We start from the raw sequence: 24,346 nt of genomic DNA, 5'->3' as shown, positions 1-24,346 counted from the left end.
AGAAGCAAAGAGAGAGAGAGGGAGAATGCATATTCTAGAAAGACAAGGGTCAAAAACGTTCTAGGACAACGGCTGGAAAGAGCACAGTGGTAGGGCGTTTGCCTTGCAAGCAGCTGATCCAGGACAGATGGTGGTTCAATTCCTGACATCCCATATGGTCCTCCATGTCTACCAGGAGCAATTTCTGTTTTTCTGTTTTCTTTGTTTGCTTTTGTTTTTGGGCCACACCCGGTGACGCTCAGGGGTTACTCCTGGCTATGAGTTCAGAAATCACTCCTGGCTTGGGGAACCATATGGGACGCCGGGGTATCGAACCAAGGTCCGTCTGAGGCTAGCGCTGGCAAGGCAGATGCCTTACCCCTTGCGCCACTGTTCTGGCCCCTGCCAGGAGCGATTTCTGAGCGCAGAGCCAGGAGTAATCCCCGAGAGCTCCCAGGTATGACCCAAAAAACAAAACAAAACAAAACAAAACAAAACAAAATGATTCCAGGACAGACAACTCTGACCAGTTTGTGAAGATAAAGAGAAATACAGCATAAGGGCCCGCTGCTACACATGAGGTAAAGCAGCTGAAATTTACTTGTAGGAAATAGGTAGCCCATGAAAGGCTCTGAAGAGTTAAATGGCATGACTAGTATTCTATAGGAACAAATTTCAAGAAATGATACATTGGGGTGGGGTGAGGGTAATTGCCTCACATAAGGTTGATGCTGGTTCAGTCTCTATAGCTCAGATACCCCAAGCACCATCAGAAGTGATTCCTGTATGCAGAGCCAGGAGCAGCTCTGAGGATTGCTGAGTGAGCAACCTCTTCCCCAGACACTAAGAAATGATAATCAATAGGAAAAGTAGATAGGAATTGGGGCCAGAGCGGTGGTGCAGCAGTAGGGCATTTGCCTTGCATACGGCTGACCTAGGACGGACCGCAGTTCGATCACCTGGTGTCCCATAAGGTCCCCCAAGCCAGGAGCGATTTCTGAGCGTAGAGCCAGAAGTAACCCCTGAGCATCACCGGGTGTGACACCACCCAAAGTTGCTAGGAATTGCAGCAATAGTATCAGTGGGAACTGATGAGACCAAAAGCAAATATACCCAACCTTTAAATGTCTAGTAATAACCCACAAAGTATGCCTCACATATATGGGTAGCAAGTGAAATTTTAACAATATTTAATGAGGTCTCACTAGTTGTATTTTCAACAAATGGTACTCAGACAGAAAAAGTATATGTCCACATGCAAAAAAAAAATGTTTTCTTTACATAAAAAAAATTAACCCCCAACAAATCAAAACCTAATTATAAGAATTAAGAGTTAAACAGCACATGGGAAAACTTCAGGATAATGGACTTATTAATGACTTCCTGAATATGACATCCAAAAGCACATTAACAACAACAAAAAATGTTGGACATCATCAAAATTTAAAAATTTATGATTCACAAAATATTAACAACATAATGATAAAATAACAATGGAATGGAATAAACTTTTAAAATTTATTTTATGTATATATCAGAAAATATATTAAAGATAAAGAGGGGCCAGAGTGATAGTATATCAGACAGGGCATTTGCCTTGCATGTGATCAAGCCAGGTTCAATCTTCAGTACCCTATATGGTACCTGAGCTCGCCAGGAGTGATCCCTGACTGCAGAGCCAGGAGTAAGCACTGGGTGTGTCTCAAAAACAAACAAACAAACAAACAACTCCCCCCAAAATCACAATTTTTATAGCACAATGACACTATTTGAATGGGTAAAGGACTTAAACACCTAAGGAAGCTATACAACATTGGTGGAAGGAAGCACATACTCTGTTGATGGGGATGATGCTGGAATGTTATATGCTAGAATGTTGTATGCATTAACAATATTGTACATTACAGTGCCTCATTAAAAGGCATTAAAAAGCAGAATTATAAATGACAAATAAGCACAAAAATGTGCTCAATATCACTAATGGGGAACTGCGAATCAAAGACACAAAGTTAATAAGATCTGACGAAGATGTAATAAAATCGGAAGCCTTATACATAGCTGGTAGCATGTAAAATGGCATAGTTTCCTAAAAATATTAAATATGAAATTACCATAAGAACCAACAATTCCAGAAATACATTCCTGAGTATGTGCCCACCCAAAAGAAGTGAAAGCAGGCCCTTTTAAAAGCACTTGTACACAAATGTTTACAACAGCACTACTCACAATAGCCGAAAGCTGAAAGCAAGCCTCATGTTCTTTCACACGTGGTAGACACAGAGAATGAAACACTGTTTACAAATAAAAATTTTTGTTACATGCTGTAAAACATATGACTCCTCAAGACATTACACACATATACGCACAAATCAGAAAAGGATTATAACCTTTTATATGATGTCCGACTAGTCAAAATGAGACAAAGTGCAATGGAAGTTGGTAGAGAGGAAGGCTTTGGAGAGGGTGGAAATGGGGAATAAGTGTTTAATGGGTACACCTGCTTAGTTTCTATTTTCATGACTGTCATTACTGCCTTGGTGAGAGAGCATTCTTTATTAGTTGTCAAATAGAAAAGACTTAGTTTGAGTCACAGAAGAAAACAGAAGAGTCACCAGGAAATGCAACTCAAATGGCAACATGCAAGCATTGCGCATAGTCAGGCCCCGAGCTGTGTGCCTGCCCATGACTGACCTCAGCTCCATCAGGGGGGCCCTGTGAACTTTCATTTTATTCCTTTTCATAAAAGGGGGCTAGTGTGACGTCTGTTTGTTTTTTGTTGTTGTTGTTGTTGTTTTTAAAAGAAGTAATCCTTCAGCCCTCAGTGTAAAGCTGACTTAATTCAGGTCTTTAACTAAGAAAAATAGTAAAGGACAAAACATACAAGTTACCATTCCTTAAGAATGAGATGTCATACTAATTCTACAATAATTATAATCTCCTCCTATGTGCACAAAAATTCAGGTCAGCCATGTTAACAAATCAGCAAGCCAATAAGAGGAATTGCCTCCAAACTCTAGACATAGTTTTCTGCCAAACTTGCAAAACAAAAGATGAAACCTGGGTCAATCAGGCAAGAGAACATCAATAAAACGGTTGGAAAACAAGTTATTTAATTCAGAAGGAAGAGATCTGAGAATTGACTAGAGAGCAACAAAAAGGACACATGGGTAACTCTATATAAGGGAGTCAAAGGCAGATTCCTCATTTGTTTCTATTTTACTGAGGCCTAAAATAATGGACACACACTCATTCAAAGACAAAAGTACTTTCACTCAAAAGGACACAATCTCTCAGAGTTGAACCTAATGGTGGCATCTATCTAGATTGGCAAATGAACAACACATATGCCACATTGCCCCTTCTCCCCTTGCACAGCAGACACTGCTAATTAATCACTTCTGAGCCTCTATGTGGCCTCTCAATCCTTCTCAACACAGCACTCCAGGCAATCACTGAAATCAATAGGAGCTGGCACAAGAGATGACGCCTGGCTGCCATCTCAGCACCAGGGTAAACGTGGGGGAGAGAGCTGGGGTAGCCATGACTCAGATTCATGGCCATGTGGCAGCACTGCTCTAAAGGGGTGAGGATGCAACTGTCCAAACACAGCAAACAGGTCTTGCGATGGGAGCTTGTTCTGCACACGAATGGAAGCTGCATGTGGAGCACAGCACCCTTCTCTTTGAACATGAGCAAAGGCACAACTAAACCTTAGTGACACAATCACCTCTGTGGTTTTTTTTTTTTTAAAGGGAAGAGTGAGACTAAAGACTTGGAGAGGCACAATTAGGGATATGGTAAGGGTTTTGTTTAAGCCAAGGGTCTCAAACTCGTGGCCCGCGGGCGGTTTGCGGTCCTCCGTACAACATTTTGTGGCCCGCGGCCAGCCTTCAAATATCGCAGTATTCGCGATTATTTGCTTACCGAATATTTGCTTACCGAATAATCGCAATAAAAATCTCATTAGTAAGAAAAAAAAATCGCATTAAACATTCGCATACCCTGAGCAGTTCCGTTCGGGGTATGCAAATGTTTAATGCGATTTTTTTCTTACTAATGTGATTTTTTATTGCGAATATTCGGTAAGCGAAATCCCTTATGCAGCCCTGCCTCACCCCGACTTTGCCTCCTGCGGCACCCAGGTAAATTGAGTTTGAGACCCCTGGTTTAAGCTTTGTTGGAAAAAAATGACTTGTCTGTGGAGAAAACTCTGCCCAGCAGGACGGGAATGTTCGCGGGTTTCCTAGCTGCTACTCACCATCTGTCCCTCCCATTTTGCTGCTTCTTCCTGGGTTTTACTTAAACTACAGTCCCAACAATTCCTAGAAACCAGGTGGCAGAAGAGGGCAGCCAGAGAAGTGAAAGTAGATTTATAAGTGGCAAAAATGTTCTTCAAAGATCACTTCAAACCTAACATGTAGGGGGGCAGAGTGGTAGCTCAGCGGTAAGGCTGAGCACGCCTTGCACGCGGCTGACCCAGGATGGATGCAGGTTTGATCCCCCGCATCCTCTATGGTCTGCTGAGCCAGGAGAGACTTCTGAGCGCAGAGCCAGGAGTAACCCCTGAGCGCAGGCAGATGTGGCTCAAAACAAAACAAAACAAAAACCATTTTTTTTAATTTACATAACTGAAAACCAACTACAAACAAATCTGTAGTAATGGTTCTTTAATAAAGATGTGCATTAAAAAATAAAATGGGGACACACATGCGCGCACACACACACACACACACACACACACACACACACACAAACCTACCTAACATGTAATTGACACTGATTGAATCCTGGCCAGGAGAGTCAAGGTGCTGTTTTTTTCAGGTTTATTTATTTATTTTTATTTTTTGGTTTTTGGGCCACACTCGTGGCGCTCAGGGATTACTCCTGGCTTTCTGCTCAGATATCGGTCCTGGTCGGCACAGGGGACCATATGGGATGCCGAGATTCGAACCACTGTTGGTCCTGGGTTGGCTGCTTGCAAGACAAACCCTCTACCACTGTGCTATCTCTCCGGGCCAAAGGTGCTCTTTTGACACAACTGCTCAGAGATACTCAAGATCGCGGTTATGATGAGCAACCTTTAAACCATGAAGGGCCAGTGTTGCTAGTTTTTGATGTTCTAGACCAGGGGTCCTCAAACTTTTAAACAGGGGGCGGCCGTAGTTTGAAGACCCCTGTTCTAGACTATTTCGTCCCTTAAAGAATCTTCATCGAGGATCACTATTTTTATAAGCAAGTCAGATTATAATTCATTGGAATATAATTCAACTCAGATTATATTAGGTAAAAATTAAAGGCTTAGAGAGTGGGGGAAGAACACCCTTTTAAGAACAAATCATGGCAGGGATATACAGGCACTCTTTTCCTCCTTGTTTTTTGTTTTTGTTTATTTTTGTTTGCTTGTTTTTGGACCACACCCAGTAACACTCAGGGATTACTCTTGGCTAGGTGCTCAGAAATTGCTCCTGGCTTGGGGGACCATATGGGACACTGGGTGATGGATCAGCGGTCCATCCTAGGCTATCATGCATAAGGCAGACGCCTTACATCTGCCCTGCATCACCGCTCCGGCCCTCTTTTCCTCCTTGTTCTTCTAAGCAGACTGAGCGCAGGGATTCTCTAGTTTTCTCTGGCCTCCATTTAGTAGGACTTGCCTTCTCTCTGGGCAGGGAGAGAGGCTAGGTTGGTGCTCTCCTTCTATTCTATTCCAAATGATTTATGACTCTGGCTCCTATTTTGGAGCCAAGAATGTGAGGGAGGGAATGGGCTCAAAACAAAACCAAACCAGAATAAGATAGGGAAGGCAGATTTTCTTCTTTAAAAAAGTAAATAAGAAACCCTTCCAAGAATTGTGCAACTAAAGACAATGTGTGAAATGCACTAAGTCCCCTGATGTAGTAGCAATAAAGGAAAATAAAATGACAATCCTGTGCACACAGTCCAACCTGGTGGGCGTGTGATGTTGCACTTAGCAGCCATTTGGTGGGCATATGTAACTGCTATGGGATTCACGGCAGTTTCTGAGCATTTTAAATCCCTCCAGCATGGGTGGGGACATGTATTTGGTGTCCCACAGCTGTAAACTTGTTTGCATTTGTTTCCCTTTGAGACCTGTGTTCATGTCCTGCTATGAGCTGTACTTTGTCCATTCTATTGTAAAATATTTCCAGCAATGTGAATGAATGATGGAAGTAGAAAGCCTGTCCAGAGTACAGGTGGGAGAGGGGTGGGGAGAAGGGAGATTTGAGACATTGGTGATGGAAATGCTGCACTGGTGAAGGGGGGTATTCTTTACATGACTGAAACCCAACTACAATCATGTTTGTAATCAAGGTGTTTAAATAAAGATATTAAAAAATTTTATACAGCAGGTACAATATGCAAGGTATTGTTGAGTAAAATGAATCAGATCTGAGCTGGAGTGATTGTGCAGTGGCCAGGTCATTTGCCTCGCATGCAGCCAACCTGGGTTAGATCCCCGGCATTCCTGGAGTAACTTTTGTGCATAGATTCAGTAGTCACCCTTGTGCGCTGCCACACAAGGAAGATTCAGTACTATTCAATAAGCTTATGGTGAACTGAAGAAATATGCAGTGCACCGGCCTAGGTTGGGCTTAAATCCCTGTCCTTCAGGCTTGGGAGGGTCTCTCTCTCCCTTCCTGGAGCAGGATTTTTAGCAGCACGGGCGGGCAGCTGGCAGACCTCCGCATGTGCCAGCGGCCTTTTGGCCTGGCCTAGGGTAGGGGGTTCCGGACCTGGGTCACCCGGCCCCCCTCTCCCCCTTTCCTCCAGATCTCCAGGTGGGTTTCTGGGAGGAGCTGATGGGGCACCCGGGGTTTTTCCCCACTCCCAGGCCGGGTCTGGGGACCGGCCTAGGTTGGGCTTAAATCCCTGTCCTTCAGGCTTGGGAGGGTCTCTCTCTCCCTTCCTGGAGCAGGATTTTTAGCAGCACGGGCGGGCAGCTGGCAGACCTCCGCATGTGCCAGCGGCCTTTTGGCCTGGCCTAGGGTAGGGGGTTCCGGACCTGGGTCACCCGGCCCCCCTCTCCCCCTTTCCTCCGGATCTCCAGGTGGGTTTCTGGGAGGAGCTGATGGGGCACCCGGGGTTTTTCCCCACTCCCAGGCCGGGTCTGGGGACCGGCCTAGGTTGGGCTTAAATCCCTGTCCTTCAGGCTTGGGAGGGTCTCTCCCTTCCAGGAGCAGGATTTTTAGCAGCACGGGCGGGCAGCTGGCAGACCTCCGCATGTGCCAGCGGCCTTTTGGCCTGGCCTAGGGTAGGGGGGGCCCGGACCTGGGCCTGACCTGCTCCAGGGTTGGCTTATAGGGTGGCGTTTGATCTGGGTGGTGGCAGATAATTGCTCAGCTATACTCAGGCTGTCACTGGCAATTTCATACCAGTCTACATTTTGAAACCGCGCGGGGGCGCTAGCCCCCGCGCGAACTTATGCTCCTCCCAACCACCAGTACCCCTGATTTACCCTTCTTACCTTCAGTAACAAACAGTTTTAATCTCTGTCCAAAGACATACAGTAGATCTTACAAATCTCAGAACTATTTAGAAGGACATAAATCGAACACATATTGAACACATATATATTTTGAATATTTTATGATTATTTTCTTTAACTGCTGTAACTCTCTATATATTCTTCTACCATCATTTTTCTATCCACTTTTCATCTTGTCTTTTCTTTGTAAGCTGTATAGTAAGGATTGTTGGTGGAACTGTCCCTCAGTTTGATGCCTATGATTGAACTATGTCATGGAAATTGCTGGTCTTGTTCCTATTGCCTCCAAATGCACCAATAACGCTTCATGGCATTGATCCTTGTTTGCATAGACACATTAAAATGGGAAAACACTATACATACAGATTAGTTATTATCTAATAAATCTCATTACAATGTACCTTACACCCTGAACATTGATATAATGACCTGGCACAGGCCTCAGATGAATGGGCATTCTCCATTCACACTGGAACCAGGCACGCTATCTACGAAACATCCAAGGTCTTTCATAGCAACAGTTGGAAGCAGTCCTCTACCAGGAAAGACACTACCAAGGGTCTGACATCGACCTCCTAAAAAGACACCTCCGTTTACACTGAGAAGACGTGACAACAACAATGACCTGCTCTACAGGACATGGTTCTCTCTATTGCCCCTTAAGTGTGAGATGAAACGAGAGAATGCTCTGCATCATCCTGACTGCTATAGGAGACATGTAGACTCCAGGATCTTTAATACAGAAGCATGATACCAACAACAGAGACTATGTGAGGAATGGAGGTGTATTGCCACTACAGACGATGACTTGAATTGGACAAACTAGTTTGCCTGGAGCCTAGAGTCAGTCCTGTGCCAGGAAACTTCAGGGGTAGGGTATCCATCTATTTAGACCATAATTTGTCTTTCCATGTCCCTTATGTTTTGGTGGGCCTATGCAAACAAATGCCACTTTAATATCGTTTTTTACTATGGTCCCTTGACTCCAATCCTTAAGAAAAACAACCCACTAAAACTTTTGAGGTTAATTTAAACTAGTAAGCATGTGCATGGATCTAGATAAATGTACTTTGCCCTCAATGTTTAAAGAGTTACATAAGTCTAATATCTTTAGATTATATGGTGTGCTGCTAAGAAATAATATGTACTACAACGGGGGATTTGAGGGACAAAGTAATTGTATGGTACATGGGTTCAGTTTTGTTTTTCTTAATGTTCTTTGGCTGAAAGTATAAGGCTGGGATATCATCGATGGGACTACTGAGAATCCTGTTTATGGGTGATTGGGCTTCCACTGTAACTTTACCCTGTCCTCTTTCTTTGCATCTTTGTTGTCATAATTAAAATAAAAAAAAAATAAAAAAGAAATATGCAGTGCAAATCAGTATACTTTTCATATATCTTTTCATCAACTACTCATTGAGGTCAACATATTAAGTATGTGACATGTCCAGCATTAATGTTACAACAGGATATCAATCAGGGTTTTAAAAAAAATCTTTGGTGTCTATCTATTGTGGAGAGGAATAATATACTAGATGAAGTACCTAGATATACTACAATTAAACAATACATTATGTATAGTATGGGAATTACTAAGAAGAAAACACAAATGGTTTAAGAGGTTAATCTGTGGACATTTTAGATAGGCAGGCCAGAGACTCTGCTGCTGTTGGTCCTTTAGTCTTAGATCTTTCCTTCAATCACTGTGACAGTAAACACTGCCTACAATAGTGCCCAATCTACCTCCGTTACCATCCTTGCCTGAGAATCCTGGATAAACCATTTGTCCCATCATTCCTATAGTATTTTACACTGTGCCTCTTTTTCACATTGTCTCTTGGTTGTACCGATAATGAATAATCAAACTTCTCTCCTTTCCTTGGGATGGCTTCATATTTCACTGCCACTAAACGTAAATAAAAATTAAAAAAAAAAATAAAGCCCCAAAACCTCTGCAGATTAACTGAACAATAGGCCTGCTTTTTGCTCTGCCCGTAAAGATACTCCTTGCAAATTATTATCTGCTGATCTAGTTTCTGTGAGCCTGTCTGGATAGTGAGACCCAATTTACACTTTCCATCTCATAATATCCTTAGTCCTAGGGTCCACCTTTTAATCTCTCATCGGTAACTTTCTCTAGATCTATATAAAAGGGAACTCACTTTTTAGAGTAATCTCCTTTTCCTCTATATGACACATTTCCTGCCACCCAGTATATTTTCTTTCTCTATAAAGCAGTTTCTAAGACCTTGGTGTTATTGTTGTTTCTCTTCATTATATAACCCCCATTCCAATTTCTAAGCAATCACTATGGTTTCCTCATCTCTTTAATAAACTTCATTAGGAATTTATCTCTATGTCAAGCTTCGCCTTTGTTCAAGTAGCCCCATTAACATCACTATCAGTATTTGAGCTATACCAAATTCCTAAGATCATAGTTCCTTCACATTTAACAAGGGATAAAAATCATACAAAAAATTGAGAGTTAATGTGGTAACTATAATAGCTACCTAATATAGTTCTTCTTTAATATGTCCTTTACTATACATATTAGTATAAGCATAGTGGGAGGGAGTTAGTCAAGGTTAAGCTTTTTTCTCTTTGTTTTATTCTTATTCTGTGAAATCCAATAGGTATTTGGAATTTAGGGGCTTACACTATCTACCTTGCTTTTCAGGTTTGTACACCACATATTCCTTAGCTCTATAGTCTTGAGTTCTAACCAAATGAGCACACAGTATTCTTAGGTACATGTGGAGACATCATTGCTCACACATTCTATCCCATCCTTAACCTCAACCTTCCAGTCTCTGCTTATCTAAATCTTAATGATCCCTTGAGGTTTATTATCTAAAAAAGCCACTTCCTCATGTCTTCCTTAAGTCCCCCATAAGAGAACTTTCTTTTTCTTTTCTCAATACTTAGAACTATAAAATTACTTCTGACAGCATTTTCAATCTATCAGCATTGATTTCTCTCTACATATATGCAGGCAATATTAGTGAAATATCCCAACCAGAAAAATAATATTCTTTGTATAGCATGAGTATTACTATCTCTGACTTACTTTACCTGAATACATTATAAAATTAAAAGAGGCCCAAAACTGTTTTACGAGCTCTTACATGATAGACTCCAGTATTCTCTAAGTTGTTTCTGACTATACTTTAGTAGATAATAAAGTTTAAATTGCTAAATTTGATAGCAAACAATAATTTTGTTATATTTCAATAACATGTGATTCCAGAGACCTTTCTAAAGTGTTCCATAGCAAAAAATTGACTATTACTGAGGTATTTTATGAGATAAATTATTACTGTTTGTAAAATTTTAGCTGAAGAAATAAATGGTACACAGCAGTTAGGTACATAAAATTTTACAATTTAATTATAAAACTAAGAGAAGAATTTAGAGTCTCAGACACTGATGCCCAAACTTCAGAATCTAAAGAATATGTCAAAGAAACGAATAATGAGAAACACTCAATAAAACCCCTTGCTTTACACTAATATCTTAAAAGCTTCTACATTTTGTTTCCAGGGAAGGATCTCCTATGTCTTACACAGGCCCTATGTCATACATAAATGAGAAATTAAAAGCACTAAAAAAAGAATAGACTCACTGAACTGGGTCCCTGATTCAGTTGTTAAACACATGGTTTATTAGTCAGAGGGATGAGCCAAATATAAAGTGTGAAGAAGATCTGACAGAGACAACCACTCTAACTCATCTCTTCACGTGCAGCACCTTTCTCAAGAGAGAGTTCAGACCACAGTCCTCCTTAACAAAGTGACTAAAACAAAATGGAACAAAGGGTTATTTTTAGCTATTGTCAATATATGATTATATAATCACAGGCTAGAATACATTTTAACACCTCACAAATATTTGTTGGATCCAATACTTCCAAATCAAATTTTATTTATCAACAAGGTAAAATTCAATGAGGATTAAGGACATATACCTGGGTTGATGCTAAGTTAAGCACCAGGCCTAATTATTTGCTTTAAACAAAATGATAAAAATAAAGTCAGAAATATTCAATCTACTAATAAGCATCACCATCACAAATTATAAAGTTAACTAAAAAATACTGAAAGTACACTATCAGGGGCCAGAGAGATATCAAGTAGCGCTTTTGCCTTGCAGTGGCCAACCCGTGTTCCATCTGCGGCATCCCATATGTTCCTCCAAGCCTGAGCGCAGAGCCACTGGGTATACCTCCCCACCCCAATACACTATCATCTATATCTCCCTTTTTTTTTTTTTTTTTTTTTTTTTTTTGGTTTTTGGGTCACACCCGGCGGTGCTCAGGGGTTACTCCTGGCTGTCTGCTCAAAAATAGCTCCTGGCAGGCACGGGGGACCATATGGGACACCGGGATTCGAACCAACCACCTTAGGTCCTGGATCGGCTGCTTGCGAGGCAAACGCCGCTGTGCTATCTCTCCGGGCCCCATATTTCCCATTTTTAAAGCAAAAGCAGAAACACTCATTTTGCTACACAATGTATTTTCTTTAAAAAAGATCATTTGTGGGGAGAGCGTAAAAACAAAAAAAGGATCACTTGATGAAATTTCTTTCTTTTTTTTGTTTGTTTTTGTTTTGTTTTTGGGTCACACCCAGAATCGCTCAGGGGTTACTCCTAGCTCTATGCTCAGAAATCACTCCTGGCAGGCTTAGGGAACCATATGGGATGCTGGGATTCGAACCACTGACCTTCTGCAGGCAAGGCAAATGCCTTACCTCCATGCTATCTCTCCGACCCCCTTGAGTAAATTTCTAACTAAAGCAAATAACAGCTAACAACTAAAAATATTTACAAAAAGCTGAGCAAAAGGTGAAGAACACTCTACTTGTTAAAACTTGTGAATAAATCCGGCACTTTACTAGGAAAAGTAAAATATCTGGGTTTTACCAGAAAAAAATAACTTTACCAGAAAAAATACCTGGGTTCCCAAGAAGTCATGGCAAAGACAAAACAGCATATTATATAAAAGGTGAAACTTCACTATTTACCATCCCTTGCTTACATGACAATTATGCTTTTCAGATGAGATTAAAGTGACAAAGTCATTTGCATGATGCCCTAGTTGAAAGGAAAATGTTAGAATCTGGCAAGTAGCAAATATGATGACAGAACATTGCAGTAAAATCTGAGTTAGTATAACATGTAAAATATATCTTAATGTATATAAGGCAGTATAGCATAGTCATAATAAAAGAAATGAGCAAGCAACCCACTCTTTAATACCTTTTAAATACCAAAGTTTCAAATTCATTTTATTTTTTTTATTTTTTTTTAATTTTAGAATAGCTAATACTTAAGCCTACTATTAAAACCTTTACAGTTACTGTCTCATTTAATGATTCTTTTTTGTTGTTGTTGTTTATTTTGGGCCACACTTGGTGACTCTTACGGGTTACTCTTGGCTATGCACTCAGAAATCGCTCCTGGCTTGAGGGACCATATGGGACGCTGGGGGATCGAACTCCATCCTAGGCTAGCACTGGCAAGGCAGATGCCTTACTGCTCTGCACCACCATTCTCATTTTTATACATCAGAATTTGGATTCACACTCAAAATCTCTTACTTGAAGGATTCTGCTTGTACAAGCAGTCATGACAGAATCTGTTCTCAAGCTGAAACATCTTACTATAGGTGCCCGTATCATATACAGTCAGACAGGGGCATGGCTTATGAGCACGGGGGGGGGGGGGGCAGGAGGGCATGGCATAATCACACTTGCTTCCAGGCAAACTGGTCTCTCAGAAAGCAACTACACAACTTTCAATAGGTTTACACTAGACAAGTTTAGTAAATACAGAACTCTCCAGCTAAAAGACAGTGGTAAACACAGAGAGGGATGCAGCCAAGCCTCAATTACAACCTTCATCCAAAAGAGATTTTACTTCTTTTATCTTTAACAAAGTAGAGAGCAAGCAAAATATGCATTTTCATTTGTACCTCTGCTTATTTTCAGAAGAAAGGAGCTGTGTTTATTTTACCTTTTACTTTTTATGAAAGTTTCGATAACAAATGTCTCTTTTTAGTTTTTGTTTTGTGGACACACCTGGTGATGCTCAGGAATTACTCCTGGCAAACTTCTAGCGGTGTTCAGGGGACCATATGAGAAATGGACAGACACTTTGACAAAGAAGAAATACACATGGCCAAAAGACACATGAAAAAATGCTCCACATCACTAATCATCAGGAAGATGCAAATAAAAACAACTATGAGGTACCACCTCACACCACAGAGATTGGCACACATCACAAAGAATGAGAACAAACAGTGTTGGCGGGGATGTGGAGAGAAAGGAACTCTTATCCACTGCTGGTAGGAATGCCGCCTAGTTCAACCTTTATGGAAAGCGATATGGAGATTCCTCCAAAAACTGGAAATCGAGCTCCCATACGATCCAGCTATACCACACCTAGGAATATACCCTAGGAACACAAAAATACAATACAAAAATCCCTTCCTTACACCTATATCCATTGCAGCACTATTTACCATAGCAAGACTCTGGAAACAACCAAGATGCCCTTCAACAGACGAATGGCTAAAGAAACTGTGGTACATATACACAATGGAATATTATGCAGCTGTCAGGAGAGATGAAGTCATGAAATTTTCCTATACATGGATGTACATGGAATCTATTATGCTGAGTGAAATAAGTCAGAGAGAGAGAGAGAAAGATGCAGAATGGTCTCACTCATCTATGGGTTTTAAGAAAAATGAAAGACATTCTTGCAATAATAATTTTCAGACACAAAAGAGAGAAGGACTGGAAGTTATAGCTCACCACAAACAGGGATGAGTTTAATTAGAGAAATAACTACATTTTGAACTATCCTAATAATGAGAATGTATGAGGGTTATAGAAAGCCTGTCTAGAGTACAGGCAGGTGTTGGGTGAGAAAGAGGGAGATTTGGGACATTGCTGATGGGAATGTTGCACTGGTGATGGGTGATGTTCTTTACATGACTGAAACCCAAAATCATGTATGTAATCAAGGTGTTTAAATAAAATATATAAAAATGAGACGTCACTGATGTCTACTATATACACATGCAAACACCACATATCAGAAAGTTATTCTTGAACTATTTTTCAGGTTGGTGCCAAAATCACTGCATCACTCACCAAAGAGTCTCTTTAGCTTGCACTAAACATTCAGACTCAAAACTATCCTGTCTAACATCTGGCACCTATTTCCTGAGGTGGATCAACAGACACCCTAGGAAGGAACAGGCTAACCCCCTATGAAAGCACTTCCATCACAAGCTGGCACCCACTTATTGCAGTTCCACGATAGGTAGGGGCAGGAACAGCCCTGATAGATGTGTCCTGCTCATAGAAACCAGCGTCTGTTTCCCAAAGTCCAAAAGCTTCTAAGCCCCTCAGAAGGGAGATGCTTACAGATGAACCACTACAGGAAGAGATACTTCAGAAAGCTCCTAGCTGGAGCTCTCTCATCAGGGATTGCTATTCCACTTAACCTCCTATTCAAGAAGCAAAAAAGCAATTTACCAATTTTCCCACAGATGTCCAAAATTCTAGTAGAGATACAGTCTTAGATTGCCAAAAAATAGAGTTAACTTCAATTTAAAAAGAAAGTCAAACTAAAGTTTCAGGTACTATAAGTTAATTTTGTTTTTTGTTTTTGGGTCATACACAGTGATGCTCAGTAGTTACTCCTGGCTATGACCTCAGAAATCGCTACTGGCTTAGGGGACCATATGGGATATCAGGGAATCAAACTGCTGTCCATCCTAGGTCAGCCATGTGCAAGGCAAATGCCCTACCACTGCACCACTGCTCCAGCCCTATAAATTAATATTAAAAGCAAAACTCAACAGAAAATAAAAGTCAAGTATATTAATAGGATATTCAGAAGAATTCAAAGGGTCATTGTGTAATCTCAACAATAATCACAGAATGCATATCAAAACTAAGAGGAACTACCATTTCATATCATTAACACAGTCAAAAATCAAACCTCAAATCACATTATCCTAGAACCCTGTATTACTCAACAATGTAAATTAACAATGTAAATGTAAATAAAAACAGTAGTTGTTTATTGATTACCCCTAGTAGCGCTTAAAGATTATCTGGTAGGCTCATTTAGGTATTGTCCAGGAGGTACTGGGGAACCAGGTGGGGGTGATAGTAGGTGGGGTTACAGTTACCTCTAGGCAATGGATAGGGGTGGGAAAGGAAAGAGGAGTATATGGGTGGGTGTCACACATCAGACCACAGGGTTGGGAGGGGGGTGTAGGTCTTGTTCATGATGCCAGGAACACAATGGCCTGCAGAACTCACTGCTCTTTATTAAGACTATCCATCTTTTCTCTTTGCCTCTTGTTTCCACTTCTCCATTACAGTCCCATATTCAACTTGTGTACCACTTGGGTAATGTCACTTAGACTTCCAAATTTATAAAAAACAAACAAACAAAACAACAATAAAACAAAAACATTTTCATCTAAAGGCCTCAAAGCTCAGTATCTAGCATTATTTCCTTTCCAAGCTATCTCTTCAGTTAAGCTACTAAACTCAAAGTCCTGCATAGGGGTGCCTCCTAGCTATCCTTTTTTGTTTTTTTTTGGGGGGGGGGGTTTAGCTTTTTTTAGGGGTAGAGTCTGAAACTTCCAAGACTTTGCCATAGAACTTAACTCCTCACTTGTCTTCTCCCTAATCAACTATTTCTAATTGGATTAGTTCATTCAAATAATTCATGTCCGGGGCCGGAGAGATAGCATAGAGGAAGGTGTTTGCCTTGAGTGCAGAATATCAGTGGTTCAAATCCTGGCATCCCATATGATCCCCCAAGCCTGCCAGGAGTGATTTCTGAGCATAGAGTCAGGAATAACCGCTGAGTGCTGCTGGGTGTGACCCCAAAACCAAAAACAACAATAACAACAACAACAAAAAACAAATAATTCATGTCTTTATCACATGTGGCATGAGATAAAATTCTGAGAGTTCTCATAGATGCCAAAGTTAATATGAATGGCAATCTCAACAATATCCTTCTTTTGGTGGAGGGGTGGGGAAGAGTCTGTACAAGAGATTAAACCTGTCATGTGGGAGGCAAGCATCTTAATCTTTGTGTTATTTCTCTGCCCACCAACAATAAACTTAAAAAAATTGTTTTAGCCATGTAACAATAAAGTTGGTGTTTGGTTTGGCTTTTAAAGATTTTAAAGACTTGGGTTGTGTTTTTTTTTGTTTGTTTGTTTTTGTTTTTTGTTTTTGCTACATCCAATTGTGTTCAGGGCTTAATTTGGTATAGGCATGGTTGAGCTCTATGTGCTGTTGGAGTTCAAACCTGGGTCTGTGGCATACAGCTTTGCCTGCTGTACTATCTCTCTGGCCCACAATAAACTTCTTAAAGAATAGGAGTTCATTCCCATTGAATAAGCAATACAGTACTTTATAGCAATCAAGGTTTAGAATATGATGCAATAAAGTTATATCATCCAATTATTTTCACAAAAATAATTAATGCTTATCCTTGGAGTTTTAATAATTGCTAATTTTTCCTGTGATGTACCTACAACAAGAACACACAAAAACAATGGACTTGGAGTCAGAAGGTCTGTGGTTTGAAGTTGGGCTCCACTACTTACTACTTGTGGTCACATAAAGTACTTATTAATTTTCACAAAATAAATATATTCACACTTATCTAAGAACACTTTCATGATTGTCATGAGGAACAAGTAAGTCAGGATAGCTTAGAAAAGCACCTAGTTCAAAATACATTTATTAGGTTATTCTCTATAGATGCCAACTCTATGTACTTCCTGTAAAAATACTTATATTCACTCTGTTGAACAACAGGAACAGTGTCTTTAAACAAATACATGAAAAAGAAAAAAAAGAAGGCTTATGAAAGGCCAATTAAATTATAGTACATGTTAAATAATAATTTTTTATAGCCATAGACGTTTGTTTCTTTTTTTTTAAAGTTTTTATCAGCCATAGAATCTCAGCTTTGCAGCTGCCATTGAGATCCTTGGCAGTGCAACTGATGATACTTAGCATGCTAGATCCAAGTGTGTGAGAGCAGCAGCCAACTTTTGTGCACATGTGCCACAAGCAAGTATGTGACTCCAGCCATCACTGCAACTAGTGCACAGGCAGGTAACACTGAGTGAGCAAATCCATACCCATCTCCCCATGCAGCAAACATCAAAACATCACAACCAAGTGTGAGAGCACCGCATCCTAATATGGGCCCCTGCAAGACACTCAATAACAACAACAACAACAACAACAAAAGGAAAGAGATATGAAGGGACATTTTTATTCTATTTACTTCACCAAGTATGAATCATAAGTATTTATAGCCCTATTAAAACAACAATGAAAATGGTACTTGAAAAACAAAGAAAAATTACAAAATTGTTCAACTGAATAAATAACTTATAAACATGTCCCCCTTTTATATTGGATTTACTCTTTAAAGTAGGCTACATGGGAATTCATTAATGATTGGATTACCTGGTTTGCTTTTTTTTTTTTTTTCCTCTTTTTCCAGAAGAATTAATCTCTGTTAAAATGCCCTAGGCTCCTGCTGGGTAGAGCTGACCATTTGATCAAATCAATTTCTACAAACTGGAATCTATCTTAGTGGTCTTATTTGGAGCTCATTTTTTAAGCCACCATTCATTTATTCCACATACATGTAAAGCCAGCTCTCTTCCCTTTGAGATACATCTCCAGCCTCAACCATGTGTGTAATATGACAGTGAGAACAGAGAGCAAAAAAGTAGTTGGACTGGGGCTGGCCCTCCATTTCAGCTTCTAAAAGGTAATTTTTGGTAGACCCATTAGTGTGTAATACTGACTCCAAAAATATAATGCCATTCATGCTGGTCATTTTTATGTGATGTGACAAACAGAAATTTGTAAGTTTATCATTCTGTTAGAGGCAAAATCTTGTATTAAGCATTTTGACTATTTTTTCAATTATCTTTCCTTCCTAAACCACATTCTTTAAACCACTCCAAGTTATATATGATAGACATCTCTCATCTGCAGTCCTGCTAGAGTACAGTTCTGTCCAAAGTGATCATTTCCAACTATCATTGTCATAATGGTTCCTTCTCTGCCCTAACTTCAGTTTAAAACTAATATGCATTGTATTTTGCTTATACATGGATATGCACAGAGAGTGTCATGCTGAATGAAATGAGTCAGAGAGTGGGACAGATATACAATGATCACACTCATTTGTGGGATATAAAAAACCTAGGTGCTAAGGGAGAGAAAGTGTTATGTATGAGACACTTTCAGTAACAGTATTGCAAACCACAGAGCCTAAAAGGAAAAAGAGGGAAGGGGGGAGGGGGAGGGAAAGAGGGAGAAAGTAGGAGAGGGAGAGAAAGAATGAGAGGGAGAGAGAGAGAAGAAAATGCAAACTGGGGTGCAGAGGAAAATTGGGGTCATTGACAGTGGGAAATGAACACTGGTGAAGGGATGTTGGAACACTGAAAATCATCAACAATGTTTTAACTCTGTATCTCATGCTAATTCGTCCAATAAAAATAAAAATGTATATTTAAGCTATTTGCATAACTAAAGGATGAATGTTTTAAATTTCACTCAATATTATTTTCAAGATAAAAACGTTTACATAAGATATAAATAGATAAAGAGGAGCACCTTTAAACTTTTTGAAGATACTGCCTAACACTGAAATCATGTTTCAATTTATTTTGAACAGATAAGCAATTACTTTACAGATAAAGACAGCACTGATAAGTTACCCCATATTTACTTAAAAGACTCCTTATTTGTTGGATTTTTTTCAAAGCAGATTAAATCAGCAACTAAAAAAAAAATCTCTGAGTGCACTTTAGGATGATCTATTTGTTGATGTTTTGTTTGTAATATCTTGTGAAAGGAATGATGTTGAAGATACATGCTGGCCCATTAAGAAAGGGAATACAGGCATATGCTTCTTTTTAAAATATTTAAAGAAAGAAGGAGCCCTTTCTGTCATCTTTCAAGTAAACATTCATTTCTGGTCCTGATTATAAACCAGATTCAGCACAGTAAGTGACAGTTTTGTCATGTCTTTTTGGTTAACAGAAATAATAAACTAGAAGAAATGGGAGTAAAGAAAGCATCAGAGTAGTGTCAAGGAGACAGAGCTTATTAATATTAATTTGCTAAGTTTCAACTGACTAAATATACCTGTAATTGGTACCTTGGTTATAAATTTAAAATGCTTATGTGAGGATTGTGTAAGAAGCACTCATTATAAAAGTTCTTTTGTGTTCTCTAGTGGCAAAACTCAGGAGTATTTCCCACTTCTTAAGTGAAATGCTCTGGGGCCTGGGAGCCAGTACAAAAACCATGCCTTGCAGGTAGCTGACTCCAGTTTAAACCTCAGCACTGCAGGGCCCAAGCAGCAGCACAAGCTTGCACCACTGACCTGTTGGTTGGTCAAGAATTGACTGAAGTGGCTCCCCAGGTCTCCTGAGCACTGCTTGGGATATCTCCCAAGTCCCCCCAAAATTAGTTAAATAAAATGCTTTAATAAGTGAGGGTTTTGAAGGGATCAAATATCTGGCTTCTCAAGATACAAATTATAAACTGGAATGGCAAAAATGATTACTTTTGATCCTATGGGTGTGTACATTCACTCAGAAACCATGTGTTGCACATAGCTGCTACACAGTAGACTTTCAGACCTCTCTGTTGCTCTTGAATCATACTGCCTCATGGCTCCCAGCCAAAACCCTTTCACACCCCCTTGGAAAATATTTTCCTCAGGAAAAATATTATATTTTGGTAAACTGGATATGGAGACTGCAAAATAGTAGGAACTGTGCACATGTGTGTAATTACCAAAAGAAAATAAATACAAGTACATACTTTGTCAACTGATTTCTAACTTAATCTTGAGAAAAGTGGACTTTGAAAGCACATTTTTTTTAAACTTCAGAATGTGTTCAAACTTGGCAGAATCTGTGGCATCTCAGAAACCTCAAGCCTTTTTACTTTTTCTTCCCTCATCTTTAAACTGACTATAAACTTTCATCACCAGGATTCAGCTACAGGTACAGACATGGCTAAAATGCATTGATTCATCCTAGGAGGGATGTTTACAGAAATTAAGCCAGATTCAGTCAAAGCAAAGCACATGTTTGAACATGAAAATCCTATCCCCTCCTCCAAAACATCCTCAGCAATGTCTACTCAACTTATTTTCTAGTCTCCTCTATGTCTCCCTTAATTTTTCTCTGTCATTTTTAGTTTATATTAGCATGTGTTTTCCCTTTGATAACAGTAATTTTAAAAAAGCTATGGTAGAATTTTTGTTTTCTTTTGGGGCCATATCTAATTTTACAGTCAGGGATCACTCCTGGCAGGATTGGAGAACTATATAGGGTGCCAAGGATTGAATTCAGGTCAGTCATATGCAAGGCAAGTGCTTTACCCACTGTACTATCTTTTTGGCACAAGGAAGTTTTTTTTTCTAATCCTAGATTTAATATAGCAGTCTCCCAAGTGATTTTTATAAAAGAAGTGAATCCCTCTGCTCTTCCTTTTCCCATCTGTAATAAGAGTCAGATTACAAATCCACCAAGAGAAGGGATCACAAAGGGTGTGTAAGTGAAGAGAAAACACAGGCAAAGAAAAAATAGTGGTTACAGGTTAGGGTATCACCAGCAGAAATTCTAAACCAGTTGCTAGTCTTCATTTGATATAGTGATACAAAACCATATCATGTTAGAAATTACATTAAGTAATATTTAAAACAAAGCAATCCTTAACTTCCTAAAATGAAAATTCCTTTGAAGACATAAGGTAATAATTCTCTTATTGTTTTATGAAGACTAAACACAAATATTTTCAATTAACAAAATAATTTGTTCATGCACAGTTTTTTGTTTTGTTTTGTTTTGGTGCCACACCTGGCAGTACTCAGGGGTTATTCCTGGCTCTATGCCCAGGAATCACTCGTGGTGGGCTCAGGGGACCATATGGGATGTGGGAGATTGTACCCAGGTCAGCCACGTGCAAGGCAAGGCAAGGCAAGGCAAGTGTAACTTGATCAAGTGTGTAAGGCCCCTTATGCTATTGCTGTAGCCATATTTACAGTGAAGTACATTACAAACCAACTTCTACAATGTACATAAGTATTTTACTTTTAAAAATGTCTTTCTCTGCTTTTTTATTTTGTTTTATTTGTGCGCGGGGAGAGTGTTGAGCTATATCCAGCTGTGCTCAGGGATTATCTCTGGCTCTGTGCTCAGGAATCACCGCTGGCTGGTTCAGGTCAAACCTGGGTCTGCCTTGTGCAAGTCAAGCACCCTACCTCGTACTATCTCTCAGGCTCTTAAAAAACTATCCTATAAACTGCTTTTTCATAGTGTTACAGTGGTTCCAATAAACAAAATTAAAAAAAACCAAAACACCCCAACCCTCAGCACCTATTTAAATGTTGAAATAAAACATTTATTTTTTAAAATAAATTTCAAATTTATTTTAAATTAAATTTTAAATTAAATAAGCTAAAATGATTTTAGCTTATAACTACATTGCAAAGCAAAAACAAAAAACACACTTAAGTCAAGGAAACATTTAACTATAGAAACAAGAAACTTACATAACATTGAATTCTTTTTGGTTAGGAATGCTTGATATTTCTCTAATATATACAAACACCCCAAAGGCAATTCAGATCCAATTCTATCCCATTAAAACATTGAAGTTTCCAAAGGGTACAGAGTGTAACTTGATCATAATTGCTGTGAAGTGTGAGAACTGACTATACACTAAATCTTGCCATCTGTAGGTACTTTAGACAGCACCAGTTTTTAGGGTATTTAAAAAAAAAATAGGGTCAAAAGTTTACAGTATGATATTTTACTCATTACCAATCACAAAGTTCTTTTACTTTATGTCTACTTTGAACAATTCTGATACTGCTTGGTCTTAAATTTGCATGACATAAACATTCATCCCAAGACAACTTCCATATTTACAATATTCTTTAAAGATTAAGCAAATAATATTTTTTCTATATTTAACAAAAGCATTGAACTTTCCCCAAAATAATTCCCCTGAAAAAAACCACAGTTGTAAGATAGCAGTTATTCTAACATAAGTGTTTCCCACAGCGGCCATATGATGCAAGCATGAGGGGAAGGAGAAGCTGGAATAATTCAGGGGTGGAGAATAAGTGGGTTCTGTTTGCTTGCTTGAATTTGAATGATATTGATTCCAGAGGGGCAATGAGTTAATTATTTTTTCTGAAAAAGAGGTGGTAGGTCAAGTAAGTTTGAGAAGCTATGTTTAACACTTAAGTCTCCCTTATAAAAGGTTTCACTTGTGGCTTATAACTCCCAAATGCACATACAATGCGAATTTGCAAAGTATTCATTCTCAGGCTCAATGCTGTTACTAAGTGTACCTTTTACCATCATTTGAGATGCTCACTATCCCAAATCCATTTCCCCTCTAACTTTCACAACAGAAACACTAAAGCACCACCCCTACCCCCCCATATCTAGGATTCAGGACTGGAAAAACTGTCACAGTAATAAAAAAGGGTGTAATAATTACAATATACTGCAATGTCTATATATAAAAATCCCTCATATGTCTAACAGAAGGGCCATTTTCACTCAGCCCATAGTTTGGCTTAAGTTATTGGCTGGAGCGGTGGCACAAGCAGTAGCGCATTTGCCTTGCATGCGCTAACCTAGAATGAACTGCAGTTCAATCCCCTGGTGTTCCATATGGTCTCTCAAGCCAGGAGCAATTTCTGAGCACATAGCCAGGAGTAATCCCTAAGTATTACCAGGTATGGCCCAAAAAGCAAAAAAAAAAAAAAAAAAAAAAAAGGTTATGATAATTTTAGCAACTAATTCACAATTCAAAAGTATAAGAATGCCATTTTCCAAAATTCTCTCTATTTTATTGTTATCAAGCTTTATTCCTCCATTTTTTAATCTGGCCCCCTATTTCTCCATTTTATAATTAAAGCTTTACCAGTCAAACTCCAACCTTAACTATTCACAGGAAATTTCCAGTAAATTAAAATCATCAACATTACTTCAATGAATAAGTAAGAAATACATACTAAAAGCAGCAAATAATCCATAAAAAGAAATAAGAAAGTACCAGAAGGAAAAAAAAAGAGAAAAGAAAGTACTAATATATAGTTTTGCTTAGCTTACAAAGTAATTATACACCAAAAATTACTGTCATGTGAATCTGACTCCTATTTCCAATAGAGAAGGAGATTTAATATTTAAAATAATCCTTCTGATTTTTCTTTAATAACCTGCCAAAATGTTGAATTCCTACTAATTTATTTTGTAAGTAGGAATTTGACATACTCAAATGAGTTAAATCGTGTAATATAAATATTCAAGTATCAATAACAAAAAAATCTAACTAAAGAACAAGAAGGAAAATATGAAAGAAATTACAAATTCATGGTTTTTTTAAAATTAGCAAAGGCTTCACATAAGACTTAAAGCAAATTTTCTGTTTCCACTTAATTAAAACCTCAACAGAAAGAACTAGACTAATTGGCAATTCTTTAAAACAACAAGAATGGGACAGATGTGACAAACTGTAGAATATATGTTTTCCAATGGTAAAAACAATACTGTTATATATATAAAAAAGGTGGGTCTTATGCTAAATAGGTATTACATAGGTCGTATAACTGGTGATATGGCAGAAATAGTTTGGCTAAATCACAAGCTCATCTTGTTAAAAATAACCTTATATTTTGCAAAGAGGTGGTTTTTTGGTCAACATAGGAGGTAAAATATTAATTTTGGAGATATGCAGATTTTTGATC

General features: G+C 38.9%; 1 protein-coding gene across 1 annotated transcript in view; it reads right to left on the bottom strand.

The window, feature by feature from the left end:
* NCOA2 (nuclear receptor coactivator 2) overlaps positions 1-24,346 on the bottom strand; it is a 222,104-nt gene that overhangs the window by 172,179 nt on the left and 25,579 nt on the right. The window lies entirely within an intron of this gene.

The sequence above is a fragment of the Suncus etruscus genome, chromosome 10, assembly GCF_024139225.1.
Source record: "Suncus etruscus isolate mSunEtr1 chromosome 10, mSunEtr1.pri.cur, whole genome shotgun sequence".
NCBI lineage: Eukaryota > Metazoa > Chordata > Mammalia > Eulipotyphla > Soricidae > Suncus > Suncus etruscus.
Note: the sequence above shows the minus strand (reverse complement) of the source record. Positions and strands in the feature narration are given on the sequence as shown.